This window comes from Protomyctophum bolini (assembly GCF_963924005.1).
Source record: "Protomyctophum bolini genome assembly, chromosome: 19".
Taxonomy (NCBI): Eukaryota; Metazoa; Chordata; class Actinopteri; order Myctophiformes; family Myctophidae; genus Protomyctophum; species Protomyctophum bolini.
The window spans coordinates 1,202,192-1,219,559 of NC_137880.1; the positions used below are offsets into that span (position 1 = coordinate 1,202,192).

Genomic DNA, 17,368 nt, shown 5'->3' on the forward strand with positions numbered 1-17,368 from the left:
GAAAAATAAACCGATCATCCCGGCCTTTCTGTCAGGGGGGTGGCTGTGCGTCGGACTCGTTAATGATGTCTGTTCTGGACCGAATAGACTGTTTTGCTTTGGAGCCCCCTGCTGCCAGTTGATGGTAAATTCAGTACTAACTTCATTTCCTGTCTAGACAGGACGTTGTTGTCAGACCAGGAAGATAATCCATGACTACAATGTGCTTCCAACTAAATGTGTCAGTGTGAATTGCAATCTTTCTCCATCCTCTTCACATGCTTATTAATACGCAATGTCTGTGAGTATACTTGTTTAGGAGACTTATATTGTCGATAAGAGCACCTTATTTGTGAACTTTAGCAGAAGGTTGTATTATTATTCCCTATCATTGGATGCTATGGGCTGCTGTGTATATACTACAGTCTAGTTTACCCTAATCGATCGTGAGCCTGTAAAAAGAGAACATGTGTTATTTACAGTATTTTCTTACCTCTTTGGTGCAAAGATCACACATTACAGTACTTTCAGTACCCACCTGCTGTATGTAATGAAGTGATGGGCAAGCTACTTGGAAAATGTAGTAAGCTACACTACCAGTTACCCTCTATTAAATATAGCTCAACTACAACAAAGCTATCCCCAGATAATTATAGCAAGCTACACTATAAGCTACATGGCAAAAGTAGCTATAGCTACATGGACACTACTTTTTTTTAATATATTTTTTATCAACTTCATGATCAAGTTTCCACCGAACAAATAGCCTAATAGGCAGGCAAAAATGCTGAGTTTGGTTGTTTATTAAAAAACAAACTGGAAACAAGCCCTCTGTCTGGCTTTTGGTGTCAACTTTTTCACATTTACTTGTATTAATGTACCTTGCGGTGTGGCTGATTCATGTGTTCAGTGTTGGGAAAGTCCTTTTTTTTATTAACTATAGTTCAGTTCACAGTTAATTTTTTTTAAAGGAACTAATTCAGTTCATAATTCAACATTTTGAACTAAAGTTCATGGTTCCAAACGATTTTAGTTATTTTTTGTTCTTTTTTATTATTAATATTGCCACAGCCTAGCCATTTGCGCACCAGCTGAGAGACAGGGATTTAGACTAGAGAATGCGGGTGGTCTCTCAAGACAGCCTGTTGCCTCGGGGAGGCACTGTTTTACTGAATATTTGAGGATGGGATTCTCAGATTGAGAGAATGCTGACAGGCACTTAAATGAGATGTTAATGTCCTGTAGGTAGACTTAGAAATAAAACTAGTGTTGACTAATCAATACAAGTGGCTCTTATTTTGATGGGGCAGTTTCTGCACAAGAAGTCCGTTTGACTTGTAAACAAGCTACGATGAATGAGCTGTCAAAGTACTAGTCGCTAAACCATGTTAGCGATCAAATTTACAATATGAAAACTTTCACTTAGACAATAATGTAGGTTTCACACACTGGAATTAAACATGGAACCTGCAGGCAGCATTAGGTGAGTAATTAATTGTGTTGTGCTAGAGATAAAAGGACAGCTGCTGCGTGGGATCCTCTTGCTGCTTAACAACATAACTGTTTGTGTCAGACTCTTCTTATCTAAACCAACCAATCATGGATTTCTTTCCAGGGATTTTTTCCCCCCACAAAACTTTATTTAACAGTCAATGTGTAACTTATAGCTTTTGTTGAAAGCTACGTCACTACTTGGGTCTAAAAATAGCTACACTACAAAAAACGCTACTTGGTTCAAAAGGAGTGAAGCTACCATCAAGCTACTGATAAATGTAGTAAGCTATGTAGCTTCGCTACTTGTAGCTAGCTACTGCCCAACACTACCTCTTTCATCCGTTATTTATTTCCTATACCATACCTGGTTGTGTACATTATAAGCCTACTGTACTTACGTCTTGGCTGTATGCAATGCATTCTGGCTTATTTGTGATATTCTTTAATAATTCTACTGCATTTACATTTATTCTGAAACATGCTGTATCGTTTGTGCTTTGTTTCAGTTTCACACTTTGTTCAGTAAATCTTCAAAAACGAGTCCCGGCTTCCACTGGAGTTATTGAACTGTGTTTAACTTACTGGGTAACCTATTGCTGGTGAGACCAGTACAATGTCCATTAATATTTGATACAGCCAGTTTCTGGAGAAAATGGAATTAGTTTGGCCGCAAAAGCCTTGAAACTACATATGAAAGCAAGGTCACTGCTAAAATACATCACGCCCAGCTGTCAACACATTGCGTTCCTGAGATTCCTTGTTGACGTAAGCTCAGCTGGTGGTGACTCGACTCGACTAACCACGAAATATTAAATATCAATACAAATAAATACAAACTAGAACTGCACTCTGTCGAGTGCATACTTGCTTGTTGCACACTAGTAGGCCATAAATGGCCAACTAGTGCGCAAGCAGAGCGCGCAAGTACTTTCGACCGCTGTAAACTGTCAAATCTCAGTATCTCTGTGAAGGAACGTTTGAAATGTATAATTATTAGGTGTAACTATTTGCTACCTACCTACTTCATGCATATAAACACCTAGTATTATTAAGTATGGTTCAAGTTTTTATCTATATAGTCATACGTATACTATATACATAATCAGTAAAAATAAAATAGCAAATTGTGCCTGATCTGCTGGGACCAGAGTACGTGGTGTGTATATGTATGACTAGCTCTCAATGATGACGTAAGACATACGTATACATATACTATATAGAGAATGTAGTTGTAAGTTGATTAGCGGTATACTGTGGTTACTTTGCGCCAAAAACCGTAACAGCCAACCCGCCATTTGATGCGTATGCAAATAAAACAGCAGATTTGTGCCTTGTTTGCTGGGACCAGATTACATAAATGACCATATTTCTTACGTCATCATTGAGAGCTAGTCATACATATACACACCACGTACTCTGGTCCCAGCAGATCAGGCACAATTTGCTATTTTATTTTACAGATTATGTATATAGTATACGTAATATGACTAGCTCTAATTGATGACGTAAGACATACGTATACATATACATATACTATAGAGTATGTAGTAAGGATGCACCGAAAATGGCTAAAAATGTATTTTCGGCCTATTCGGTTTCGGCTCAAATAGGCCGAAAAATATCACTGAATAGTCAAAACACCGGGTCGGTATAAACACAACACGCAATTGTCTTGAACGTAACCAGAGCGCTCCGCATCTACCCCTCTCTCTCTCCGTCTCCCAACTTCAGTCTCCTCCCCACACACACACACACACACACACACACAGCGTCAAGTTGCTCTGTGGCTGCGCTCCGCGAAAACGGCGAGCTCATCAACAGGTTGCAAAATGCCCAAAACAGGTCCCAAAACATGGTATTTGTGAGCACCGCCGCTGTCTATTATTTTGTCGTATGACCAAAAATTCTCCCCAATGTCTCAATCTGTGAGCTTGCAGGCAGGCTACGATGAACACTAGCAGTAGCATGCTCGTTAGCTCCTCAAATGTGTTCCACCTGTGATGTAATCTCAGCAGCGCATTGAAGTGGGCATAGGACAAAAAGCAGAATGTCCGTGAACGTTTTGCTTAACAATGATCAGTTGTTCAGTGCTGTTTAACTTTGGCAATATGTGATACTAGAGCCTAGAGAACATGCTAATATGGCTGCTAAATAAGAACGTTTTCCCCTATCAGCTAGCATGCTATTGTGTGTGTGCGTGTGTGTGTGTGTGTGTGTGTGTGTGTGTGTGTGTGTGCGTGCGTGCGTGCGTGCGTGCCCACACAGACTGTGTAGGACAGTGGTTCGTCTCATAGTGGGAGTTCCAGATAAATTATAGATATTTAGGAAGTAAACCAAGTGGACCCCAAGGGTCTGTAACAGAGTGCAAAAATGGAACCAAATAGACTCTCAAAATTGACATTGATTTTACAATAGAAATAAAAAAAATAAGAAAATTGGGCTCCCAGAGATAGAAATGGAAAGAAAGACAGTCAGCTATACACGGTCAACATTACAGATTACAGTATCATTACAAGTACAAGGAATGGCAATGAAATCAAATTGTATAAAAAGGGGGTAAAATATTAATTTTGAATGAGTATTCATTGTTATTGTCTTTATTGTTAGTTACAACATGCCTACAATAACTTGAAGCATTTTTTTTAAAGGTAATTGCAAAAAGGTGCCATAATCCGATTAATCGTTTAAATAATCGCCCAATGAATCGATTATGAAAATCCATAATCATGTCTTTTGCCATAATCAGGTAGCTTTACAACGAAGATGTATTCGGCTATTCGGTATTCGGTTTTCGGCCAACTGTTTCCTATATTCGGTATTCGGTTTCGGCCAAGAATTTCCCTTTCGGTGCATCCCTAGTATGTAGTTGTAAGTTGATTAGCGGTATACTGTGGTTACTTTGCGCCAAAACGTGACAGCCGTCCCGCAATTTGATGCGTATGCAAGAAAAACAGCAAATCTGTGCCTGGTTTGCTGGGACCAGATTACACAAATTACCATATTTTTACGTCATCATTGAGAGCTAGTCATACATATACACACCACGTACTCTGGTCCCAGCAGATCAGGCACAATTTGCTATTTTATTTTACTGATTATGTATATAGTATACGTATGACTAGCTCTAAATGATGACGTAAAACATATGGTCATTTATGCAATCTGGTCCCAGCAAACCAGGCACAGATTTGCTGTTTTTTTTTGCATACACATCAAATGGCGGGACGGCTGTCAGGGTGAAGAGGCCGGGCGAAATTATTACTTGCGCGCTCTGCTTGCGCAAGTAATAATGTAATTAACATGTCAGTTGCTGTTGTGCCACGGGCAGCTGCAGCCACCCCGCCTACCCGGAAATGTAATCTCTGGGTTATTTGACTCGTTTCTAGCGCTTATTTTGTTACTCTTTGGGTATATTTGTACATTTCCACCTTCTGTCGATGCTTCATATCCATATGAGTGAAACACAGTTCTTATATGAAGAGATCTAAAATCCCACTATGGGGAATTAAATGCAAATAAAACGTACACAAACCTGTGGACTGGCGCCCTCTACTGAGAAGTGACGTCAGGACTTCGGTGCTCTATTGTGGTTTGTGTCAGAATGCCTGTTGCCTGTGATTGGTTAGGTGATTTGCTCGTTTACATAATGATGTCAATGGTGTTTAATGTTTTCACGCACAAGGGTGGATTATTTAACGCCACCTATTATTTTTTAATCCTTGAAGGGTCTATTTCTGCCAGTTAAAGGTATATTCAGTGATTTCACTTAATTCAAATATCACTTATTTTTTTGTTTTGTTGTGATAATCCTCTCTACTATAGAGTGTGTTGACCATATAAGGAGTTCCTCCCTGTCCCCAGTTAACCCCTGGGGGTCAAAAAACCTTAGGTTTCGTTTTTGGCTCTCTATCCTGATTGGATGAAAGGCTTTGCCACATAGCCAAAAACGAAACCTACAGTTTTTTGAGTGAAATCACTGAATATACCTTTAACAAGAAAACATAATGTCCCAAGGGGTTCATTTTTAAACCTTTCTTACACATACCATACAAATGAAGGGGCACGGTGGCACAGTCGGTAGTGCTGTCACCTCACAGCTAGAAGGTCCTGGGTTTGATTCTCGCGGGACGCTGTGGGGGCTGGCGGCGTGTCCTCTCCCCCGCACCATCAGTGCCCATACGGCCATACCCAAGGCAGGGTTGGCAAAAGGGCCTTTCTGTGTGGAGTTTGCGCACCCCAGAGCTCTTATTTTGAAGGAATCCCGGCAACGGTTGTGTTAACAGCATCTGATAAATGCCTAAATTGTAAATTGTCGAATGCCTGTTTTCTTTTGGGGTAGCGCTGAAGGCCTGACTGTTGTTTTCCTTTTTTACAGTAACAACTACAACACCTACCACTACACTGTCGACTACACAAGGTAAACTACCACTACACTGTCTACTACACAAGGTAAACTACCGCTACACTGTCTACTATACAAGATAAACTACCACTACACTGTCTACTACACAAGGTAAACTACCACTACACTGTCTACTACACAAGGTAAACTACCACTACACTGTCTACTACACAAGGTAAACTTTGCTGTAACCACTTGCTGTACCCTAGCAACCACCTGTTAGGTGGTTGCTAGGGCATAATATGTGGTTGCTAGGGCCTATTAGGCCCTAGCAACCACCTGTTGCCAATACACAAAGAAGGTCACACATTACTCCTGTGCTTGCGGCCTTGCACTGGCTACCAATCGACTCAGTGGCACAGTCGGTAGTGCTGTCACCTCACAGCTAGAAGGTCCTGGGTTTGATTCTCACTCAGGACGCTGTGTGTGCTGGCGGCGTATCCGCTCCCCCGCACCATCAGTGCCCATACGGCCATACCCGAGGCAGGGTTGGCAAAAGGGCCTTTCTGTGTGGAGTTTGCGCACCCCAGAGCTCCTATTTTGAAGGAATCCCGGCAACGGTTGTGTTAACAGCGTCTGATAAATGCCTAAATTTGCCTGTTTTCTTTTGGGGTAGCGCTGAAGGCCTGACTGTTGTTTTCCTTTTTTACAGTAACAACTACAACACCTACCACTACACAAGGTAAACTACCACTACACTGTCTACTACACAAGGTAAACTACCACTACACTGTCTACTACAAAAAGGTAAACTACCACTACACTGTCTACTACACAAGGTAAACTACCACTACACTGTCTACTACACAAGGTAAACTACCACTACACTGTCTATTACACAATGTAAACTACCACTATACTGTCTACTACACAAGGTAAACTTTGCTGTAACCACTTGCTGGCATAATATGTGGTTGCTAGGGCCTATTAGGCCCTAGCAACCACCTGTTGCCAATACACAAAGAAGGTCAAACATTACTCCTGTGCTTGCGGCCTTGCACTGGCTACCAATCGACTCCAGAATTCAACCTTAAAATTGTATTAATTACATATAAATCTCTCCATGGGCTGGGCCCAATTTATTTAAGTGAACTGGTGCACCCCAAGGTGAATATGAGACACCTTAGGTCTTCAGACAAAGGTCTTCTCATTATCCCTGCCACTAAGCTGCGAACCAAAGGAGATCGAGCCTACGCATTTCTTGCACCTACGCTGTGGAATGACTTACCACTCTACTTGAGAAATGCTGTGCTGTTGACATCTTTAAGAAGCTACTAAAAACTCATTTGTACCGCAAACATTTTGGTTTGCTCCAGTGATTGCTTCAATCTTTTGTTGATTTCTATGTACTGTTCTATTTGATCTATTTCTAGGTACTGTCTTTGCTGCTCTGTTTCTTATTTCATTGTTGGTTTATTTTTGATTGGGATGTTCTTGTTTTATTCCTATTTTATTATATTCCTATTATTATTATTCCTATACAACTGTTTTGAAAGGCGCTTTATAAAATTACCTTACCTTACCTTACCTAGTGATAAAGAGGACTTTTAAAGAGACATACATCTTTCTCCAACAGATGGTCCCAAGAATGTCCTTTTGGCCGTAGATCCACCAGGAGATGTTGTCAAAGGAAGCTCAATCACTCTGACCTGCAGCGCCAGTGGATCACATGCACCAATCCAGACCTACATCCTTTTCAAAGACAACGCTGCAGTGGCACAGAAGAACACAATGAGCATCTCTAACGTCCAGCCCAGTGACAGTGGAACATACCACTGTGAGGCATTTAACGACATTGCTACAGTCCATTCACCTCCAGTCACTGTTGTTGTCCACTGTGAGTTTTTAATTGAATTACAATCTAATAATATATTAATGATGTTCGTGCATGTGTGAGTGTGTGTGTGTGTGTGTGTGTGTGTGTGTGTGTATTGGCTATGCATGAACATAAATATCGTCATAATTCATTTTAGAAAAATACATTGAAATACATAATTTCTATCTTGCTCTTTTTAAGTGATTTTAGACTACTAGTGTCTAAAATAATTACATTAGTGTTATTATTTTAAACTAAGTTGATGTAATGTTACACATGATTTATTGTTATTGATATTGGTGTAAAATGCTGTATACACAGCACAGTGCTTTTTGAGTGCATCAATGTTTATTCCTCCAGACCCTCCAGAAAAGCCCTCAGTATCAGTGAGTCCACTAGGAGGCGTTGTTGAGGGCAGCACAGTGACTCTGACCTGCAGCAGTGAAGCCAACCCACCAGTAGACACCTACACCTGGTACAAAGACCTCAGATCTATCTACACTGGTCCTCAGCTGGTGAAGAACAATGTTTCTCCTACAGACTCTGGACAGTACTTCTGTCTGGTGAATAACACACATGGATACCAGAGGTCATCACTACACTCTCTAGATGTTCAGCGTAAGTGAACTAAAGTAAAACATCTTGTACTTTTTACAGACAACGAACAACAGCTGCAATAGCCGTCATGAAAATGTGCAGCCAGATAGATACCATATATTTTATTTTAAGACCCCAAAATTCACTGCGAAATTAACCGGAAATCAAATCGACTAAAGCTAAACTGGCTACTGTCTTTTTAACCCATTTAGATCTGAGGACGATTCTACAAATGCCTTCTAAATCCTGACAGTTTTCTGAAAGAAATCATTTTTCTATGTCAGTCGTTCTCAAACATTTTCATGTCAAGGACCCCCACAAATATATGTAATTAGCCGCTGACCCCATGTGAAAATATGTTGTTCCAGGGACCGCCCCAGAAGCAAAGATTTGAGTTAAAAACGTTCACTGTGAAATAATATATATTCAAAGATTTGCACTACATTTTCAAGATTCTTCAAAAATAGCAGATCTACAAGCTCATAGTGTGGCTACTATGAGCTTGATCTGCTATTTATCATGCTTAAAACACCAAAAAGGGGTTCCCGTCCAGAATGGGTTAAAAGTCATCAGAGGCGTAACCGCGGGCGATTTAGTAATGATAATAAAAATCCACAATACACATCTCTCCACAGCTCCGAAGCTTCCAACGCACTGTGGACCTCCAGAGGTCTACCGTTCGAACAGAATCATGATCACCCGGATGAAGAGCAGGTACGCACCCAGAGCGACGGTGCTGTACGAGTGCATAGTGGGATATATTATGAACGGAGGACGCCCCGATGTGAGGTGTCTGGCTGGGAAATGGACACCTTTAACTCTGACATGTGAAGGTAAGTGTATGTTCGTCGTCAGTACCAGTGTTGATACATACACACGGCGTTGTGTCATCAGGGGCGTCAATATAGCTGGGGGGTGGAGCTATGGGGTAAAGTTCAGAGTTCTCCCAACCGGAATAAGAATAAGTGTTGGGTTTTCAAACGCAGATGCTTTAAAATACTACTAATTTAAAAGTATGGATTGCCAGATCACAGGCACATATCCTTGTTGCCACTCGACAAGGAACGCTACTTTAGAAAATTAAACAAGCCTAGAGTCCGATCGGAATGTTTTCCTTGACTGCTGGACATGATCCAACACAACACAATGGCCTGATGTATTTGCTTGGTAAGAGACACTTTTCTATAGATATGATCATCAAAGTTCATTGACACACTTCAGCTCAGAATGACCATGAACCATTTATTACAAAGCTACTGCATGTTAGTATGGCGGTGTGGCTCTGCTTATGTGATATCGGATAATCTGCTTACCGAGACATTATCTGATTATCTGTGCACTGAGACACAGCTCTGATATCAACGACTCCCCCAGAGCAGAGCCAAAGATACAATAATCCATGAACAAAAATACACAGTAATAACACATCAACACAATTAACAATACAATAATATCCCATAACGCCTGAAATAAGAACTACAGGGAGGAGGCCGGGGAGGTGGGGGAGATATATATAATATATATATATATATATATATATATATATATATATATATATATATATATACACATATAAGTCAGCACATATAATAACCTTCTGCCTTCCACGCCTCAATGGGGAAGCACCCTATGATCCGACGGACCATTGCTCCGAAGGAGCATTGGTCCGAGGTGCGCTGGGGGTCGGGAGAGGGTTGGGGTTAGGTTTAGGTGTCTGCCCCGGGGGAGGTTAGGGTTAGGGTGAGGGTTTGAGGTAGGTTGTCGATCGGACCAATGGTCCGTCGGCATATTGACGCGGACTCGCCTCAATGAACTATCGATTACGCTTGATTTAACATAATATATATTTAAAAAGCCAATAATTGATAAACGATGTTCATAGCACACAAATTCCATGTAGGCTACCGACACCATTTGTTTGGAAGTGGGGTATTATTATGCAGTGTTTATACACACAACACGAACCATAGCTGTTTCAAACGTACAGAAAATACAGTTTAAAACTTTAAAACATGGCAATGAATACGAGCTAAAGCAGTGTGTAAATCCTGCATATTAAATATTTAATAGTGAACGGCACTTTGCCAAACGATGAATCCCTGCCAAGTTACAATTACTTAGAATTCACTGGGCAGTATTTTGCGTGTCTTAAGTACCAAGTCTTATTCCCTAAATTGAGTAAACTAAAGACCTGGAGGCGTGATCAATGCTCTTTGGCCACTCAGAATAGCCAAATGGCATTGATCACGCCTCCAGGTAACACAATGTTTTACACTTTCCCTTGAAATTCTAACTACCTTTTCTGTGGATGTTATTGACATCCAGTAGTAACTGACAACATCGATGTGTCAGACTGCATCATACATCATAGGTCATTTCCCAAATAATGGTCGATAAAAACAAATCTTGAATCTTTCTACATTAGCCTACAAAATGCATGTTCATGTACCACACACACACACACACACACACACACACACACTTCTCTCCCTGGCTCTCATGCTCTAGTTGTCTCCATTTGACCCAGGCCAGTGCGGCAGGCGCACAGACCAGACCGACAATGAACCCAGGATCAGCGGAGGCACTCTGTCCCGTCCTGGAGAGCATCCATGGCAGGTGTCCCTGCAGCACAGAGCCAAAGGCACATCTAAAGCGTTCAGACATGCCTGTGGGGGTGTCCTCATCGCGTCCTGTTGGGTCCTCACTGCTGCTCACTGCATGTAAGCTGCTCTAAATGCTAACATGTGGTAACATGAGCTGCTCTAAATGCTAACATGTGGTAACATGAGCTGCTCTAAATGCTAACATGTGGTAACACGAGCTGCTCTAAATGCTAACATGTGGTAATGCTGCTCTAAATGTTAACATGTGGTAATGTGAGCTGCTCTAAATGCTAACATGTGGTAACATGAGCTGCTCTGCTAACATGTGGTAATGCTGCTCTAAATGCTAACATGTGCTAACATGAGTTGCTCTAAATGCTAACATGTGCTAACATGAGCTGCTCTAAATGCTAACATGTGGTAACATGAGCTGCTCTAAATGCTAACATGTGCTAACATGAGCTGCTCTAAATGCTAACATGCACAGGTGGTCTTAATTACTAACTTGCCTTTTTCTCCAGTAACAACACCAAGGACATGCAGGTGGTCGTGGGGGGAGTGGACATCGGGAGCAAAGAAGAGTCAAACCAGGTCATCTCCGTGGAGAGAGACTTTATTTATCTGGGTTACAGGATAATAGGCAACATTGACGTTCCTACTAATGACATTGGTGAGGCCATTAATTTACTGTATGTCTTCTTTTCCAGACTAGCTGATTTCTTACCTTAATTTGGTGTTATCTCTGTACGTCTCTGTACGTCTGTCTGTTTGTACGTCTGTCTGTCTGCCTGTACGTCTCTGTACGTATGTCTGTCTGTACGTCTGTCTGTCTGTACGTCTCTGTACGTCTGTCTGTACGTCTCTGTATGTCTGTCTGTACGTCTCTGTACGTCTGTCTGTCTGTCTGTACATCTGTACGTCTGTCTGGCTGTACGTCTGTCTGTAAGTCTCTGTATGTCCGTACGTCTCTGTACGTCTGTCTGTACGTCTGTCTGTCTGTACGTCTCTGTACGTCTGTCTGTCTGTACGTCTCTGTACGTCTGTCTGTACGTCTGTCTGTCTGTATGTCTGTCTGTCTGTGCGTCTGTCTGTACAGTACGTGTGTACCAGTGTTGATTTCGTCGACTAAAACTAAGACGAAAAATGTTCGTCGACTACCTTTTTCCACTGACAAAAACTATTGGAAACTAAATTAAAACTAAGCTGTGATGACTAAAACAGACTAAGTATACTGACAATTTCGTCAACAAATAAAAACTAGACTAAAATGTTAGGAAGGGACTAGTGGTTACAGGATAATAGGCAACATTGGCGTTGCTACTAATGACATTGGTGAGGCCATTCATTTACTGTCTTCTTTTACACTGGTGTCTAGAACAAGTGGTACAGGTGATGTTATCTAGATCAGGGGTTCTCAACCTATTTGGCTGGGGACCCCCGGAAATGCTTTGGCCATGTCTCTCGACCCCCCTCCCCACCCCCGATACAAACCGACCCCCCCCCCCCCCCCCCCCCAAGGGGTCGCGACCCATGGGTTGAGAACCCCTGATATAGATAACGAGTGCTAGAGGTGAAACATGTCGTAAAACATAGAGACATCTATGTATTGTCATTGCACTCAGTTTTGACCAGATGAAGAGCCTTGGCTCGAAACGTCGTCAATAAATTTATATTTTGGAGCATATGAGTGTGCGGGTTCACTTCTCTTTTCATATTGCACTTTAATAAGCCAGTGAAACCATTCCTGCCAGGACAAAATAAAAGTTAAACTGTTTGACATAATGTGATCATGTGTAAATGGATGTACAGTCAGAGTATGCTAGTAATAAGTTATAGTTATTGCCGAGTAACCTGCCTAACTTCCGCTGTGATTGGCCGAGCTTTGCATAACGTTTGTAGTAGCTAATTGGCTGTGGTTGGTTACGTAACCAATCTATGTTTTACATTGTTTATAAAGAAATAAATTCAAGCGTTAAATAAATATTCAAATGAATTAATCTTTATTTCCGTGTCTTGTCGTTAAGACCCATCCCTTACAGGATCATAAGACACCAACAACATAAATAAACAAGACTTTTATAGTGTTATGTTACTATTCTGTTTACTTTAAAGTCAATTCCTTCTGTCAATCAGATTATACTAAGATCCCCTGACCCCCGGGTTCGAACTGGAAACCTTGCGTTTACGATACAGTCACTCTACCCCTGAGCCACCGCCATATTATTATTTACTGTTCTATTCTGTTTACTGTGTCTCAGCATTACTCCAGCTGAAAGTCACCGATGACCCATTCTGTGCCACGGAAACCAGCTATGTTAAATATGCCTGTCTGCCAAACAAGCTCTTCCCCGATGGAAAGGAGTGTGTGGTCGCTGGATGGGGCGAAACTAAAGATGGTACGTATCCAACCACTAATCACACCTTAAATAAAAGCTGCACTAGTCTATATAAGTATAATTGCCCATGTTACATGTATTGTATAATGTAGCAGGTATATGATGCGGTTTGTCTCTGGAGTTCTTTATTCTATTATTCCACTGTATCCTTCAATGTTCAAATGGCTTCCACAAGTTTGTGTTCAAATGGCTTCCAGCAGTGTTAAACATTATCTTTCAATATCCAAATGGCTTCCAGCAGTGTTAAACAATATCTTTCAATGTCCAAATGGCTTCCAGCAGTGTTAAACATTATGTTTCAATGTTCAAATGGCTTCCAGCAGTGTTAAACATTATCCTTCAATGTTCAAATGACTTCCAGCAGTGTTAAACATTATCCTTGAATGTTCAAATGGCTTCTAGCAGTGTTAAACATTATCCTTCAATATTCAAATGGCTTCTAGCAGTGTTAAACATTACCAAGGAAAGGTCATGATGAAGTGTCCAGTATCATGCATTTTGAGTTACTTTTGTACAACTGGAGGGTTTGGCTTAATGGTGGCGCTAGAGAAAAGACTGCGGGTAACTATTTTCCGCAGTATGAACAAAAGGACATTTAGCCTATAGACCGATTCAGAAACGGGTCCCCTGGTCGCAGCGAACGTATTTCCTTTAGGCAGAGACGACATATCTGCGGCGTAAACTCAGAGGTTTCTACTACATTGAATGGTAGAGTGACTGATGTTAGTCTGCTCAAACGTTACTCTTTTACCTGCTTTTTACTAACACTAACTTTACAAAGATGCCCAGAACATCGGGATGAACCTGTGTAGTTTATAGCTGCTTGCCTGACAAAGCTCACGGCGAAACGCGTCGTGCTAATAAATAAGTTGATGCAGTAAGTTGTCCGTCTCTGTTCCCTGGCGTGTGCAATCCTTTTTTGATGTCTATGCCTGCTAACTAGACTTGCACCTCCCACGGTTTATATATATATATACATTGATTTAATAAATGGCCTATTCGTGAGTGGCACCATAAAACTGCCGCCACTGCTATGCCCTGGCCCTATATGCTCCATATAACAATACATGGGACGAAAAGCTGAAATTAGATGTCCTAGAACGATTTTTAGCTGAGCTGTCTGTGTGTGTCTGTGTGTGTGTGTGTGTGTGTGTGTGTGTGTGTGTGTGTGTGTGTTTGTGTGTGTGTGTGTGTGTTCTTCTTCCTCAGCTGACTACCCACACAACATGTCACATGGCCAGCTTTCCGTGATGTCTGAGGAGCGTTGTCAGGAGTTCCATGGAAGCAACCTGGACAACACCATGATCTGTGCAGTAGACAAGTTGGGAAAAGTTGGCTCCTGTAGTGTAAGTGTGCGTGGGTGCGTGAGTGTATTAGGTCTCCTTCACACCAGGATGTTATTCTGCAACTTAAAATGAATCCTGTCGGCCATTTTTGATGATTTAAAAAAAACGTCTGGCACTGACGCGCTAGCGGCCACTATAGCACTGGCAATCCATTAAGGAAACAAAAAACACTGCAGTTTACAGAATATTTCGTCTGTGTCGTCTGTGCAAGTTCCTTGCTGCGGTTCCTTGCTATACAGCGCAGCGTGAACGCAAACGCAGAAAATTGAATATGCAAGAATGATTGAAACTCCACCCCCCAATCGCATCGAGTGTAACGAAGTAGAGGTGAAGTAGAGGTGTGAATGCGACCGAGTGTTGTAGTCGTGTCCACCTAAAGCGACGCACACGCGCATGTCGACCTAGTGTTGTAGTCGTGTACACCTAAAGCGACGCACACGCGCATGTCGACAGCTGACAATGAGAATCAACTCATTAGAAAATGTCTTCTTAATGAACTTACTATGTTAAGTGTGATTAATATTATAGTATTATAGTTTACTGGTGTATAAATAGTAGTAGGAAACATTTTGTAAATCTTCTCAAGGAATGCCTTGAATTTAAAGGTGTAGTAGGCTATAATAGAATGAAAGGATTAATTTAAAGGTGTAGTAGGCTATAATAGAATGAAAGGATGCATTTAAAGGTGTAGTGGGCTATAATAGAATGAAAGGATGGTGGGAAAGGATAAACTTTTATAAGCTTTAAACAAATCTTTTCTTTGGAGGACGAGGCATATCTTTATCTTGTTGCGTGTAGACCAGGGGTGTTAAACTCGCGATTCGTGGGCCACATATGCACCTAAAGAAGTGACTTTGATTGAACAGACCAGACGTTTTATGAAAAAAATTAAAGGTTTTCCTAATCATTTGATGAACACACTACTTCAGAAACTCCATCAATACAAAAAATGCAGAGGGCACAGGTGGCACAGTTGTTAGTGCTGTCGCCTCACAGCTAGAAGGTCCTGGTTTCGATTCTGTGTGGAGTTGTGTGCATGTTCTCCCCGTGTTCCCTAGGGTATGTACCCTCACAAAAAACATGCAGTAATCCTGGTAAACTGCCTCCCTCTGGCCAGCCGGGGGCCCTGATGGAGGGGAAAGGAACTGGTTGGAATAACGTGTTCCTTCCACGCGCTACGTCCAACCAGGGAAACTCCCCCCTGTCAGGTGTAAAGGAGCAACTTGGACACTCATGCATGAAGGAAGCATGAGTTCATATCCGTTTCTCTCCCAATGTCCCCCATATATGGGGACTAGGTTGGCGGAGGGTGTGTAGAGCCCAGGATCACATTAGATAATTGACACGGGGGGAAAATGGGTTACAAAATTGTGGGATAAATTTTTTTTTTTAAAAACGTACATATTTTAAAACAGGCCTGAAATTCCACCTTTCAGCTGGCCCAAGGGAGAGGAAATAATCACTTCTCCCTTAAATAGGCGATTTAAGGGAGTAGGTGATTTCCCCACTCTGTATAGGGATGTTAATAGTTAATTGTTAATCAATGAATCGATAATTCTGCGGTTCCAGTATGAATGTAAAGCCCAAACCACACCAATAGGTCGCCATGCAAACAATTGAATCACTCGGGTCGACTTGGGTCAACGTGCAACAACAGGACATATCACACCGCGTTTTGTTGCGCCTCAAAACCCATTGGTGTGGTTTGGCCGTTTGGGCTTTACATTCATACTGGTTCTGTCCTTACATTCATACTGGTTCTGTCCTTACATTCATACTGGTTCTGTCCTTACATTCATAATGGTTCTGTCCTTACATCCTGTCTCTTAGGGGGATTCGGGCGGACCCCTGATGTGTAAGGACGATGGGGTTTACTACATGGCAGGCTTGGTGAGCTTTGGGACCGCCACATGCGGCGCTGCCACACCCGGCGTCTACACCAACGTCCACCGATATGTGGAATGGATCTCTGGCTGCATCGCTCACAATGGATCACCATGCAGGACACAGAGTGAGCTTGTGAAGGGAGACTATGACTATTAGCAAGCCATCGCTTGCTTCCTGGCTTCCGGAACAAGGCAGTCGCATCACTTTTCTCTCTCCCTCCCTCCCTGCGGGCGAAATTTGACAGAGGAGAGGATGATTAAAAAATCCTTTTCTCGCCATAATCTGACTGAATCGGCTTCATGGAGAAGACAGTGGAGATGAATCACATGTTATTTACATGTATTATTTATTGTAAAACAACGTCTGCAATGATAGTCAACGGACCAGCGCTGGCTCGAGTTGCAATACCAAATTCGGCCACTATGACCATTTCGCCACTCAGGGTTTCCTCCAGGTGCGGTCTCTATTAAATCTGTGCCAACCAGTCTGCCCAAGAACTGAGCTAACCTATGCCACCATTGACCACCCATTCATTTCATTTCATTTTCTTTAATTCTCTGTTGGACCTATATGAACACGAAATGTATCAAAAGAAACTTTAGAATGTCTGGATTCATGGAAGAAATATACTGAGTTGATAACATATGTTGTTATGTAGATATCAACAGATAAATAAAGCTTGTTTTCCATGTGTACCCTTGTCTGAAAACGAAGTACTATTAGCGTGAGACACATTTTAATGTTTCAAACACCTCTAGTCTAGGTTCTACTATAGCGACATTTTCATGCTATATAACAAATTAAACCTGAGGTTATCGAGTGTAATTGTAAAAAAAAAAACAATAAAA

At 41.7% G+C, this 17,368-nt stretch overlaps 1 long non-coding RNA gene across 1 annotated transcript; it reads left to right on the plus strand.

Annotated features, from left to right (window-relative positions):
* The first annotated feature begins 13,194 nt into the window (after window positions 1–13,194).
* Window positions 13,195–16,605, plus strand: LOC308334034. Its single transcript, XR_013965851.1, has 3 exons — window positions 13,195–13,287; window positions 14,497–14,633; window positions 16,464–16,605. It is a non-coding gene; the product is annotated as an uncharacterized lncRNA (long non-coding RNA).
* The last annotated feature ends 763 nt before the right edge of the window (window positions 16,606–17,368 follow it).